This window comes from Lipotes vexillifer, unplaced genomic scaffold, assembly GCF_000442215.2.
Source record: "Lipotes vexillifer unplaced genomic scaffold, Lipotes_vexillifer_v1.1 scaffold777, whole genome shotgun sequence".
Classification (NCBI taxonomy): Eukaryota; Metazoa; Chordata; class Mammalia; order Artiodactyla; family Lipotidae; genus Lipotes; species Lipotes vexillifer.
Window position 1 is genome coordinate 3907915 of NW_006784423.1, and position 13310 is coordinate 3921224.

Here is a 13310-nt window from a genome sequence, read left to right on the forward strand (position 1 = left end):
GCAGCAAGATCCCCAGGGACTGGCAAGTGAAGGGGACAAGCCTACATCTCGTTGTCACTGTGTGACTGGCCCAGCTTCCTCTCCCGCCTCTGCATGTAGCCATCAGTCCCCTCCATCACACCCCAGCCATGATACCATCCGTGGGTCTCTGTGATGCTGTACTTAATAACAAAGTAAAACTGAAAAAAAGTCCCCTGCCGTAACTGAGAAGACTTCCGCGGAGAGTGCCAAAATGTTTTAGAAATAAACGGCAGACAACAGAGTCATTGCATATTTCACTAGGCAGGATAGTAATTTATGTGATGTATTTTTAACTGTGAGAAGTGATGGGGGAAACCACTTAAATATAATGTGAGTTGAAGATTTGTCAGTTACGTAGTTCATGCAATGGCAGATCTGGAAAATGTTATAAGAATGGAAGGATTACCAACAAAGAATGCCTACAATTGGAGCTCTTATTTGAGTTCCGACTCCCCCTGTCGCTGGGAATTTGCTCCTTTCTGGGAATATTTTGCTTTCTGTGGAAGAAGCTGGAATTTTACATATTGTCTGTGTCAAATGTTCTGTTTTTAATCATCTCTCTCCATTTTTGCTCTTATCCCTCAGGTCTCTATTTTAGCCTCTCTATGATGTTGAGTTGGCCAGACACGAACTCTGTGGCCCCCTATTCTCTGTGCCCGAAGAGCAGTTTCCCGACCCAGGAAGACGCCTGTATCCACTGTGGTTCCTGCCCCGTCTTAGGTGGACAGGCCCTGTGGAGCACAGTGGAGCGTTCACCAGATCTGTGTCCCCCCATAGAAGACTTAGGTTGGAGTAAATGGCCTTGAATTTGTCCCTGGAATATGTGCTGTGTATACTGAGGCCACAACAATCAGGAAAAAACAGCCTCGTAAGCCGCAGTGACTTCATGCTGAGACACACACCTCCCCCAGTTGTTACCCAAGGATAGAAGTCTCTTATCTCAGGCTGCCCTTTTCTTCCCCTCCCCCCGCCACCCTAATCCCCGCCACCCTTTGAGATGTGCTCAAGAGCCTTTTGGAAAATTCCCCGGGTTTCCAAGGGAAATTTTTCTTTATAGATGAAGCAAGCCCTCTAGTGGCGATTTTGCAAGTTACAACCTCTATTTTAAGATTTGTGAGGAGGTGGGTTCAGTTTCTTCTTTCTTCTAACGACACACCCAGAGCTGATTCTCACTAGGAATTGATGTGACTTCCATTCCTTGTTACTTTTTTTCCCCAAAAGAATTCTACACTCCTTTCCCCACTTTGCAGCATCCCTGAGAAACTTTCTTTTTGTCCATTGTAATCTGTGCAACTCATTCTTACCCATCAGTCTGGGATTCTCCGTCCCCGTGCCCTTCTCTGCTGTAGAATTGTTGGCCTCCTGACTTCACAAGCCACATGCTGAGAATGACACCACACTGGCAGTGTGTAAGCAAACACTTTTCTCTGAACAGTTTGGCCATGAGCTACAGCTGCAGTGCATTTGAGTTTCAAGGTGTTTCAATATTTACCCCCAAAGTCACACCATCTGCCATGTCAGTCATATCTAACACCTACACTTGTGCTGTTCTAGTGCTCAAAAAAAATGGAAAAGGCACATTTCGACTATCTAGGATAGGGTGCTGCGTATGACGTGAAGCCGCTAAAAGCAAATAAATCTGAAATCAGTGGTAACTCAGAAGGGTCCTGTGGCTTTTGGAAATTGCTCTCCCTCCTTCTAAAGCATTTAAATCAACAGACTAAATCCACAGAGCCTCTTAAGAGGACAGCTTTGATGTCCTTTTCGGGATCCTAACCAATCAGAAAATGGCACGTCATGTCGCTTGTATTTAGCACCCATTGTTTACGCCATGTAAAACAAAGGCAAAAAGAAAACTCCTGGTGACCAAGTGCTTGTGGTCAAATGAAGAGAGCAAAATAAACAGGTGGAAATCAACTGGGAAGCTGAGCCCATCAGAAATATTAAACACAAGCACGGTCGCTGCTGGTTACTAAATGCTCTACAGAGTAGTCCCAACAAGAAGGCCTGAGGTTCCCTCAGATGGAATCCAGGACTTGGTTCATGCACCTTGTAAGAGACAAGCCATCCTTGACTTCTCTCCTTCACTTCTCACATCCAAGATGTATCTGAATCCATCCCCTCGCTGCCCCTCCTGCGCCAGTGGCTTGGCTGAGTTCTCAGGGCTCTCTGCCTGAGCAGCTGTGACACCCTCATGGGTTCAAGCGCTCACGGTCATTTCACCCCAGGCCCCAGCATCCATTCTCCATGAAGCCCCGTTTCTAAAATGCACCCAGGATCTCATTCCCACTGCAAATGCCATCGGTGACCTCCTCCTTTGCACCAGTGTCCAAAGTGTGCTGAGGATTTTGATGCCTCAGGATGTTACTACTGACAAGTGAGAAGGGGCCTCCATGGGGGAAACGACAAAGGTGACTTGTGAATCACCAGGGGGCACTGAGGAGAGACAGGGACAGTACATGGTAGTTTCCTCCGGAAAACCTTCCCCAACCACCTGCAGGTAAATGAAGCCCTCCGTCCCCTGCATATCCTAACACGTTATACACACTTACCACATAGTTATGTGCTTTACACCCCATGAACACATGAGCCCTTGAGAGGAGGACCATGTCCAGGGTGTTTGTGGTCCACTGTACCCGGTGGTGGAACTAAGAGAAAAAACAGTACGTTTCTGAACCAACAAAGTTAGGTCCTCGGTTCAAACTTGAGCTTTCTGTCAAAAGTGAGGACTGAGCTTCATGGTTTTCTGTTGTGAAATTTAAGACTCACGAAACCTAACCCAAAGTAGGGAAATAGAAATACAACACCATTTATGGGGGTGGAAGTGGATAATTTAGTTCATCAAGGTAAAGGGAATAAGGCTTTGTGAATTTGTAAATGGTCATCTAAAAATATGAATCAGTATTTCTTTTTTTAAATTAACTTTTACTGGAATATAGTTGCTTTACAATGTTGTGTTAGAGTATTTCCTACTAAGGTCACTGTGAAGGGGTTTGTAGCCCATGAACAGAAAACAGGAGAATGCAGCTAAAGCAAGTCCACAGGAGGTGCTAAGGGCCCGTCAGCCCCACCCCTACCGCCTGGTGGAGTGAGGCTCACACCCCTCCCCGACCCCCTCCTCAGCCCCTGCACCAACCCATACCCCCGCCCGCTCCAGCTCCACCACTGTTCTGTGAACCGTGCTGCATGGGGGGTTCAGTGGTCCCATCAAGGTGGCATCACAGGGCTCCAGAGTCCCACAGAGCCTGCTCGCAGCACCTCCGCACGTAAAGATTATAACGACCTGCACTGGCCTCTTTCACCCTGACTCTGCCGCCAGTTTTACACGTTCTCCTCTTTCCAAGAACAGAAGCTCCATCCTATTAACAACAGCAAAGCATTCTACAGGAAATCTGTAGAAGTTAGTCAGTGCTTTACAGTTGGTGCTTTTCTATTATTCTCTAATTCAAGTTAGAAACAAATGATTTTCCTTATTTGAATGAGCAACTCTATAATTCTTGACATTTTTGGAATTACAGCCACCTCAACTGAAAAAAATCCACAAACGTCACCTTCTTATGTATAACATTTGTTTACAAAATTGAACTGGCTTGGAACTAATGTTCTAAGAATTCTCTATCACGTATGAAAAAATTAGAAACACCATGGGTACCATAGAGCTGGGAATGGAAACTATCTAAGAAAACAATTAGCATTGGAGGGAGGTCCCGTAATAACACAGAGGCTCATCTGCGCCGGGTGTTCCCGTGCGGGGCAGAAAGCATATTTCAAGCAGATAGCAAGGCGATGCTAAGTTTATGTTGCAGTCAAGAGAGGTCTTCCATCTCTCATCTGAGCATTAAATTATATTAAATACATTCAAAATAAGCACTGGGTTTGAGAACCTTGGAATAGCTGTCATATATCAAGATTCATCAGTATCCTGAACTGCGCACATTATATCAGAGGCCAGTGTCCACATGACTGATGGCTGAGAAGTTGGGCAGGGCGGACAAAGACCGGTTCTCTTCCTGCCACTAATCAGCTGTGACTTCCAGGGAGCCCTTCAGAGATCTGGAGTCAAGGTCCTTGTAAAAGGGGCACGTGGAGGAACTGCACCGTCCAAGATCGGCTGCTGCACATTCCACAGGAGCTCCTCGGCCCACGTGGCTTTGTGCTCGCCACTTATGGGACCATGGGTAAGTTACGTAGCCTCTCTGAGAATGGGTAAGTTACGTAGCCTCTCTGAGCTTCCCTTACTTCTCTGTAAGGGGGAAAGACGAAATCATAGCACTCACTTCTTAGGATTTTTGCAAGGATTAAATGAGATCCTCATTTATAGTGCTTGGTCCAGTGTCCGGTACACAGTAAGCCCTCAAGAGCTTCTAGCAAAATGAGATACCACTGCACACATATTAGAATGACTGCAATCCGGAGTACTGACAGCACCAAATGCTAGAGAGGATTAGAGCAACAGGAATGCTCATTTATTTCTGGATGGTACACAAAGTGGAAGACACTTTGGCTATTTCTACAAAGCTGGATGTTCTCTTAACATACGATTTAGCAATCACACTCCTTGGTATTTACCCAAAGGAGTTGAAAACTTATGTCCACACAAAACCTGCACACGAATGTTTATAACAGCTTTATTCATAATTGTCAAAATTTGCAAGTAACTAAGATGTCCTTCAGTAGATGAATAGATTTTTAAAAAAAGAAAAACTGTGGTACACTCACACAATGGAATATTATTTAGTGCTAAAAGGAAATAAGCTATCAAGCCATGAAAAGACATAGAAAAAATGTAAATGGGTATTACTAAGTGAAAGAAGCCAATGTGAAAAGGCTGCATACTGTATAAGTCCAACGATATGACATTTTGGAAAAGGTTAAAAGTGTGGTGACAGTAAGAAGATCCGTGATGGCCAGGAGTTAAGGGGAGTGAGGGATGAATAGACAGAGCAGAGGATATTTAGGGCAGTGAAAGTACTCTGTATGATACTATAATGGTGGCTGCATGGCATTGTACATTTGTTCAAACCCACAGAATGCACACCAAGAGTGAATTCTAATGTAACCCACGGGTGATAATGACACGTCAGTGTAGGTTCATCAGTTCTAGCAGATGTACTACTCTAGTGAAGGATGCTGATAATGCGGGAGGCTGCTGGGATCAGGATGTGGGCAGAGGACATATGGGAAATTTCTGTACCTGCTGCTCAATACTGCTATAAACCTAAAGCTGTTCTTAAAAAATTGTCTATTCAAAAATTGTAGCTGTGGTTATTGTTATATAAAATCCCCTCTAGCTTTAGACTCTGACGTTACATGTAGCCAATATATATTTGTTGAACGAAGTTCACGTTTACCATGCATTTGTGTTACCCTGGCCTCTGGTGGGGAATTGGCAGAGATGTCATAATTCTTACGTCTGCATTGAGCATTTCCATAGCACTTCTCCCTGATGATGGTTTTTCCTGAGCTGTTACAAATTTTGAGCCTTTCCCACCCCCTACAATTGCTTTGTATGCAGCTGATTACTATTATTATATTTAATTTCCGAAGGAGGAAACATGCACAATGGGTCCTCATCTAGGAGGTGTACTTTGGGCATAAATAACGCCTCAGGTGAAACAGGTGAGGCACAATTTGCATCTTGGCATTAAATTAGAAGTAAACCCCAGGAATATTTTATTCCTGAAACAACAATCACCAAGTGGAAAAACAAGAGTGATTAACTAACGTTCCTTGGCTTTCATAATAACTTGGCAATAAATTCAGAGTTGGAGCCACCTGCTTATGTGCTGGACGGCTCTGGACCTGCAGCAGCCCAGCCTCTCCTGCTGGAGTGCACTGAGTGCCCGGGCAGGTCAGTGGACTAAGCATCAGAGAACCTGGGTCCCATCACTGATGCTGCACTGCCACGGCCATAGAACCCTGGCAAGTCCTTGAACTTTTCTCAGCATCGGTTCATCAGTTTTTGGTGTTTTTGTTTTTGTTTTCAATTTATGGAATGACGATGACACTCTTTCTGATTTTCCTATCTCACAGGGTTAAGGGGAAAAAAAGATAAATGTGGCACAGGCAGATAAAAAAGACAATTCCTAAAGTGGTAACTGGATCAGTGCTCCTTCCTTTAGGTGGGCTGTTGTGTGTAGTGCTCATCAATGGATTATCCTTCAGCCTCAGAGTTAAGGCCAAGGCAAAGTGGGGTCAGGGCTTGACTCACTGATGGCTACAAACAGCCACAGCATTACCAGAGATGTGTTCAGACCTATATCCATCATGCTGGCCACAAATCACAGAGCGCTGAAATGAAACACGCAAGCCCAACCAATGATTCAAAGCACTGAATACTTACACAAGGCCCATACATGCAGTTTAAACTGTATGTCTTCTAAACTAATAGTTAACATGAGGTTAGCTAAGTTCTTTTGCTAATCCAGGCCCCATTCACAGAAATGGAATACGTTCTATGTTGCTGATTTAGCAGACCCCACCTTGATTAAGGTTACATCACCAGTAGTGGGACATTAATGTCCTGCATCTCAGGATACGATGCACCAAGAAGGCTACATCATCTCTGTGATATTCTCTCCCAAAAGCCATAGCTCCAACTTGTCAAAACATCACACAATCCCAAAATGAGAGACACCTGACAAGGTAATTGACCGGTACCCTTCAAAAGTGTCAAGGTCATGAACAACAAGGAAACACCGAGGAAAGGTCACAGATGGGAGGAGGCTATGGAGACCCTGCAACTAAATGCAGTGTGGGACCGGCATCGGATCCTGGAACAGTGAAGGACATTGGAGGAAAGGCTGGTGAGACCGAAAAGAGTGTGCAGTTTTAGTTAGAGGTATTGTACCAGAGCGAATTTCTTGAGAGTCGTCCTGTGGTTTCACTGTCTACAGTTGCAACTGCTCTGTAAGTTTAAATTTATTTAAAAATAAAAAGTTTTGAAAATAGCTTGGTGCTTTATGTTCCAGTCCCCATGCACAACAATTCCAAGGAGACACTGGGACCGGGATTGCATGTGGTGCAGGATGGGAATGACATCTACCCTGCGTAGATCTATGCAAAGGGTCAAAATGAACATGGTTGTTATTTCTACAAAAGGTATATCCATAATTAGTTTATGCCAGACTGTGGACAAATGATTGAGAATTAGTTCGATAAGCTCCTGCCAGCAACCCTCTTATTCCCTAACCCACCACTCCTCCTCCGACCTCCCACCTGCCTGCAAAAGGGAAGTTCCTCCCTGAAATCGCCTGTTCCAATTCTTGTGTCGACCACTGCTAAGGCACCAGCTCTTCTCTCCTTACATTGTTCCCATGAAGTATGCCATTAGGGGCTCAGAATAATAAAGACTGCTGTCATAATTAAGCTCTGGGATGTATTTCAAAGACTCTCAGACATCAGAGATGTGGAGGACCCAGCAGGTCATCCCAGCCCATCTCCCTGCCAGTGCACAATGGCTGTGTGGAATTTGGCAGGTCTGTCATCAGGCTATAAAAATTCTAAACTATTCAAAAAAGTACCACATTGTATAAATTATGATAAAAAGTTTACCTTATTCCTGGATGATTCTTGAAAGTAGAGGGGAAAAAAAGGAAGTCATGAATAGCTTCCTAAAAACAATTACTGTCCTGTTTAGAATATATTTTCCAAGGTGAAAATGTGGTTATTTTCCATTCAGTGAGATAGCCTGCGCTTATTGTTATGCAAGAGTTGCCTCTCTGCATCTGATAAATTAAAATTTAGCCCTGACCCCAGCTGTCCCTCAAACAATATTATAAATGCGGTCTGCCATAGTTCCAACTTCTTCTGGCTTATGTTTAAGTGCTGGACTTGAACACAGTTGTACGTGAGGCTGCCATTGGCTCAGAACTCCTAGTGCCAGTGTCAACATTCTCCAGGAATGAATGCTACAACAAAACCCTCTAAGGACCTTCAAAGAATGATACTTAAGTGCCTGTACCTTATCAAGTTGGGTGAGGCCTTCTCCAATCACAATCGTGAAATGTACACATGGACATATAAATCCAGCAGAAAAGGGCAACAGCAACTATGATGACAAAAGCAGGAAGTATTTTCATTGGATAGAACTTGGAGGAAGATTGAAGAGAATCATTGAAACGTAAGGGTTAATTCCGAAATACATCCTTGGGCTATGTTTCGATGATGTACAAAGTGGAAACCTGGCAGAATAAAGGATGAAGGTGGATGAAGTCCAGTGAAAAATGTGACCACTGTGTCCATCACAAGCACTCTTCCATGCTGGGCATGCAGAAACGGGCACGGAAACATGAATTATGTCAATATTTTCCATTTTTCTTGAGTTTTCTCTACTTGGCACATATATTTTACCTTTAAACATATAATATGGAAGAAAATGTAGGTCTGTGTACTATGGGAAAAAAGGAGCATTATACCACAAACCATGCCTGGCCTTTCTTTACAAGTACCATGTTAGCTGGGTACATCATGTCTGTCATAAGTCACGGTGGAAACTCACATATGAAGCGTATCCCAAGAACCAGAGTTCTGTGTTTGAAATTCTTCATCACTCTTCTTTTAACATGACTGCATGGAAAATGTATGCAGATGGGCCCCTGTTTATAAACGGTCGGCCAGTTGGTTGAAACTTAGAATGCATTTTCCCAAAGCTCCAGTGTTGTAAACAATAGCCTACTTCCCAGTGTAGCTCACAAAAGCCTCCTTATCAGAGCTGGTATCATGAACTTGCCCACCTCTATACACAGAATGCTTTAAACCTAAGTGCTTCAAGACCTATTCATTCATATAGCACCAGGGCTTAATGCCAGCAATCCAGCACTTCTGAATTCTGAATCCTGAGTCTATAGGATAAGAATGGCCATTTGTATGAAATGGTTGTCAAAAATCGATTGCTCATGAAGTCTGAGGATCACGGTATTAAAAATAATAGGTAAAGTTTCAGACGTTGAAATTAGCAAGAGTAATAAGACATTTATATGACTATAACAATGAATGGGGGCAGATCAGAAACCACATACTCCGCAGAAGACATAACCCTGAGATAGAACTGGGTGAATCATCAGTCCTCCACTGATACAGACTTCTTGATTCCCTCCACGGTACGTAAGCAACACGAACACACTGCCTGCTCCTTTCGCCCTGTTACTCTTACAGGTAACACGAACTGACCTATCGTGGGGCGACTGCCCCTATATTTTCCTTTTCAGTTTTGGTTTGGCTCTCTGGGTTGCCAAGAATGTGGACTCCCTCAGCTAGTGTAAATGGGGGAGGGGAATATTTGAACAAAACAGATGGTACAAGAAGAGAAAGTCTCACGAAAAGCCAAGAACAGGACACAAAAAGGCCTAGGCTGACTGGATCCTTGAGCTGGAGGCCAGGAGGCACCAATGGCCACAGCAGCAAAAGCTTCCGGATCTCACGACAGCCGTCTGGTACTCATGGGGCCCCTCTACACTCTCATGTGGGTGACTTCCTGACCTGCTGGCAAAAAGCTTCATGTGCTTTCTAATGTCTCCATCCTCCTAAGCCTTCTGACTGTTCCCATGACGACTGCTGGCTTCTGTCTCTACTACTCTTCCTTATGATGCCGAGCAGAGCCTGTAGGGCTCCAGGGCACGAAAGCCTTTCTGTGTCCCCCATCCATTTCTTGATTACAGGAAACAGGCTTCATTCAGCCTCCAGGACCTTCCCTGCGTTCCAACAAGCAGGTTCAAACAATTACTAATCAGGGAAGGGAGGGGATGCAGAGACAAGGGAGGAGCAGTCAGGACACAACAGCGCAGCCTTGCAGCAGGGTCCTGGTTCCCCTTAAAGGATGCACACAATATCTTTGAGCTGTTTCGTAGGTACTGAAACCCCCTCCGGGGGGGAGAAGTTAACTGTCTGCTGCCCACGAGCACAAACACGGAGACCCCAGACCAGTTGGAAACAGAAAGTTGATGATGCCGACTCCCTATGACCTCACCACCAGCCAATCAGAAGAGTGTCCACGAGCCAATCACGCTATCATGGAACCATTACTATGAAACTCCTCACGACCCCGCCAGGTTGGGACACAGAGTTCTGAGGGCAGGAGCCCTCTGTGACCCCCTTTTCCTGGCAAAGCAATAAAGCTATTCTTTTCTACTTCACCCGAAACTCTGTCTCTAAGAATTAATTTGGTGTCAGGGTACAAAGGCTAGATCCGGCTTCACTTACGCCTCTGCATATGTCCCCAGTATAAGTTTCTGGGAGAGCAGCAGCTGAGGGAGAAGAGAAAGAGAACCCAACTGCCCAACTTCTGTCCCAGGCTACGGTCCTAAGTCACGAGCAGTTGGATAGACTATGGACTGGCTGTCCTGGGGCCAGGAGCCGCATCTTGACACAACTACCTGTTCTGGTTTTGTGGCATAAACTAGGGGCCTGGTCCCGAGAAAGTATAACAGGAGCCAGTTCTGTGACATTATTACTACCTTTTCTTATGAAGTATGTTTCAACAAAGCGCTCCAAGGAAATAGGATATTCTTAATGCAGTCATGCTTGGTGTAGGTGAAGAGCAAGCAGGACCTGGTGAGAAATGTCAGCCACCCCTAACTTTAGCTGCACTTAAACTCTTCCTGCTAATTAGTACACATTAAAAGAGAAAGACAGAATCCAGAATATTTGCTAACTTCTGCTCTGTTCCAACTCTTTAAAGAATGACTTTCATTTTCCTAAATGAACATAAATAAGCCACAGAATATTTGTTTAATATAAACATTTATATGCTGCTTCTGTTTCTTCTAAGTCATCAATAAAAGTGACCTTGCTCTGGGCTCGCCTCACCCTGACCACTTCCCTTCACTCACTCAGTCCTTCATTCATCCAGGCGGTGTTTACTCAGTACCTACTGTGGAGACTCCATCACAGAGGGGTTATCAGCAACACCCCTTAGCTGGGCCATCGCTGGGGAGTGTTAACGACTATGATGGACAGGTAATCTTGCACCAGAACCAGAAGGGATGTCAAAATCATAACCAGGGGCTTCCCTGGTGGCGCTGTGGTTGAGAATCTCCCTGCCAATGCAGCGGACACGGGTTCGCGCCCTGGTCTGGGAAGATTCCACATGCCGCGGAGCAACTGGGCCCGTGACCCACAACTACTGAGCCTGCGCGTCTGGAGCCTGTGCTCCGCAACGAGAGGCCACGATAGTGAGAGGCGCGCGCACCGCGATGAAGAGTGGCCCCCGCTTGCCACAACTGGAGAAAGCCCTCGCACAGAAACGAAGACCCAACACAGCCAAAATAAATAAATAAATTTAAAAAAAGAAATCATAACCAGTTTTCCTGATGGCTCTTTTGCAAAGATAACATGTGACAACCTGGGACATGAGCTGGCGACCTTGTTTTCCAAGCTCTTTCAAAGAATGACTCTTTCAATTTCACAGACAGAAAAAATAAGCAATGTCTTTCCTGAGATCACAACCTACATCAGCCATGAGGAGAAGCAGTGTCTTCACTCCCACTTTCCCATAAATACTAGCAATTCTATTAATTTGTTCCACCAGGGATAACTTTCTATTACGTGTGACCTGAGACATGTTTAATACCCTTTGATCATTCACAGGGCAGGGACTGGATTCCTCCTCTCTGGTTAACAGCTGCACAGAGCTATATCTTCTAACTAAGTCACATTCTAAAACATTTTTATTTCTCTAATCCTAAAACCACAGGTCACTGCTATCCAGTGTATGTATTGGCCAAATCTGTTTGGAAGTTGCTTGTTTGTCTTTCTTGAACATTCTGTGAAATATAAATATTGTATAATAATGAAGGTGAGGCTTAAACCTCCTCTTCTAAGGCTCAACACTCAACCGCGCTTCCAAATCTGGTCTGAGGCTTCTTAGGCTGGGGAAAAACGGTTTCGTTTCAAGAAACAATCTTCCAAGATCAATGATGCACCAAGTACTTCAGTTCGAAAAGAGAAGAAGAGAGGAAAGCCAAGTAAAAAGCAACTCAGACCGGAGGGCCTTGAAGCTGGGGGATTTTCTGAGTCGTTCACAGATGCTGAGTCTACCCTTGACAGGTCATTTCATCCCATTTAGCACTTTTTATTCTTTGTGTTTCGAAGCTCTTAAGCCAGCGGAAGAGGGAGGAAAGCTAACGTATCTGATAACGCAGAGTCTATCAGACTGACAACCTAACTGAAGTTCCTCTGTGGTGCAAGAGAGGCACGGTTCCAGAAAGAAAGAACGCAAAAGAAAGGAAAAAGAGGATCACAAAAATCATGCCTTCACACTTAATTTCACAGAAGACCTGAGGTTGATTTCTGTGTAGATCAGTTGTGTACCAGTTGGGACACGGGTGCCCAGCCCTGCATTGCAGTAATATGAGCTGGGCTTTAAATAACTGCCAAGTAGCCACGTGGTGGCTGGCAGCAGGCTGGAGAGCGATCTGGTTCAAAGTGAAGCCGCGTAACGAGGGCGCAAGAAGGGCTGGTGTGCGGGGGGCCATTCTTCATTGCCTTTCTGTGCTTTCCTTTTTATATATATTTAAATGTATTCCCCATTTAAAAGGCACTAATTCAATTTGGATTTTTTTTTTTTTTTTTTTGGTTAGCCAACCACATATGGAAAGCCACCCCAGGAACTTCTGAGATAACTTTTCTTTGGCAGTCTATTTTCTATAAAAGGGACCTAATATTACTGTTGTCCCCCTCCCACCAAGTTCTTCTGGCTCTCATCACACTCCTGGGCAATCTTATACACACAGAGTCAGTGGGATGTAAGATGTTCCTAAAATGAGCATAGGAATGAGGAAAACAAAAATGGTCCTGGAAAAATTATATACACAATCTTTGAAAAGTAAGGTAAGAAGTCTTGGATCAGAAATTATAGAAACATGGTAATTCAAAACTAGAATAAAATAAAAATGAATAGCAATGATAGAGAGCATGTATTAAGCGATCACTCTGTGGCAGGCACTGTTCTAAACACTGTGCATGACCATTTTTGCTGCCCTTACTTTGTGGACAAGGAGACTGAGGCAGAGGGAAGTTATATAGTTGCTCAAAATCACACTGCTAATGGTTGAACTCACATTCCAAGCCCAGCGCTCACTCTCTCTCTCCAGGGCCTTCTCTCTTAACTGGAAGACCTTCACCCCTGCTAATTGGCGCTCAGTGGGAAATCTGTTCCGAGCCAACCACAGACTGGACACTGTCCTGGGGGCTTTGCCCAATGATATCGTTTGGAGAACAGTAAAGAGCCTCAGTGACCCGCCTAAGGGACCAGATGGGTTTTCAGCTCAGAAGTCCACTGCCTTTCCCTA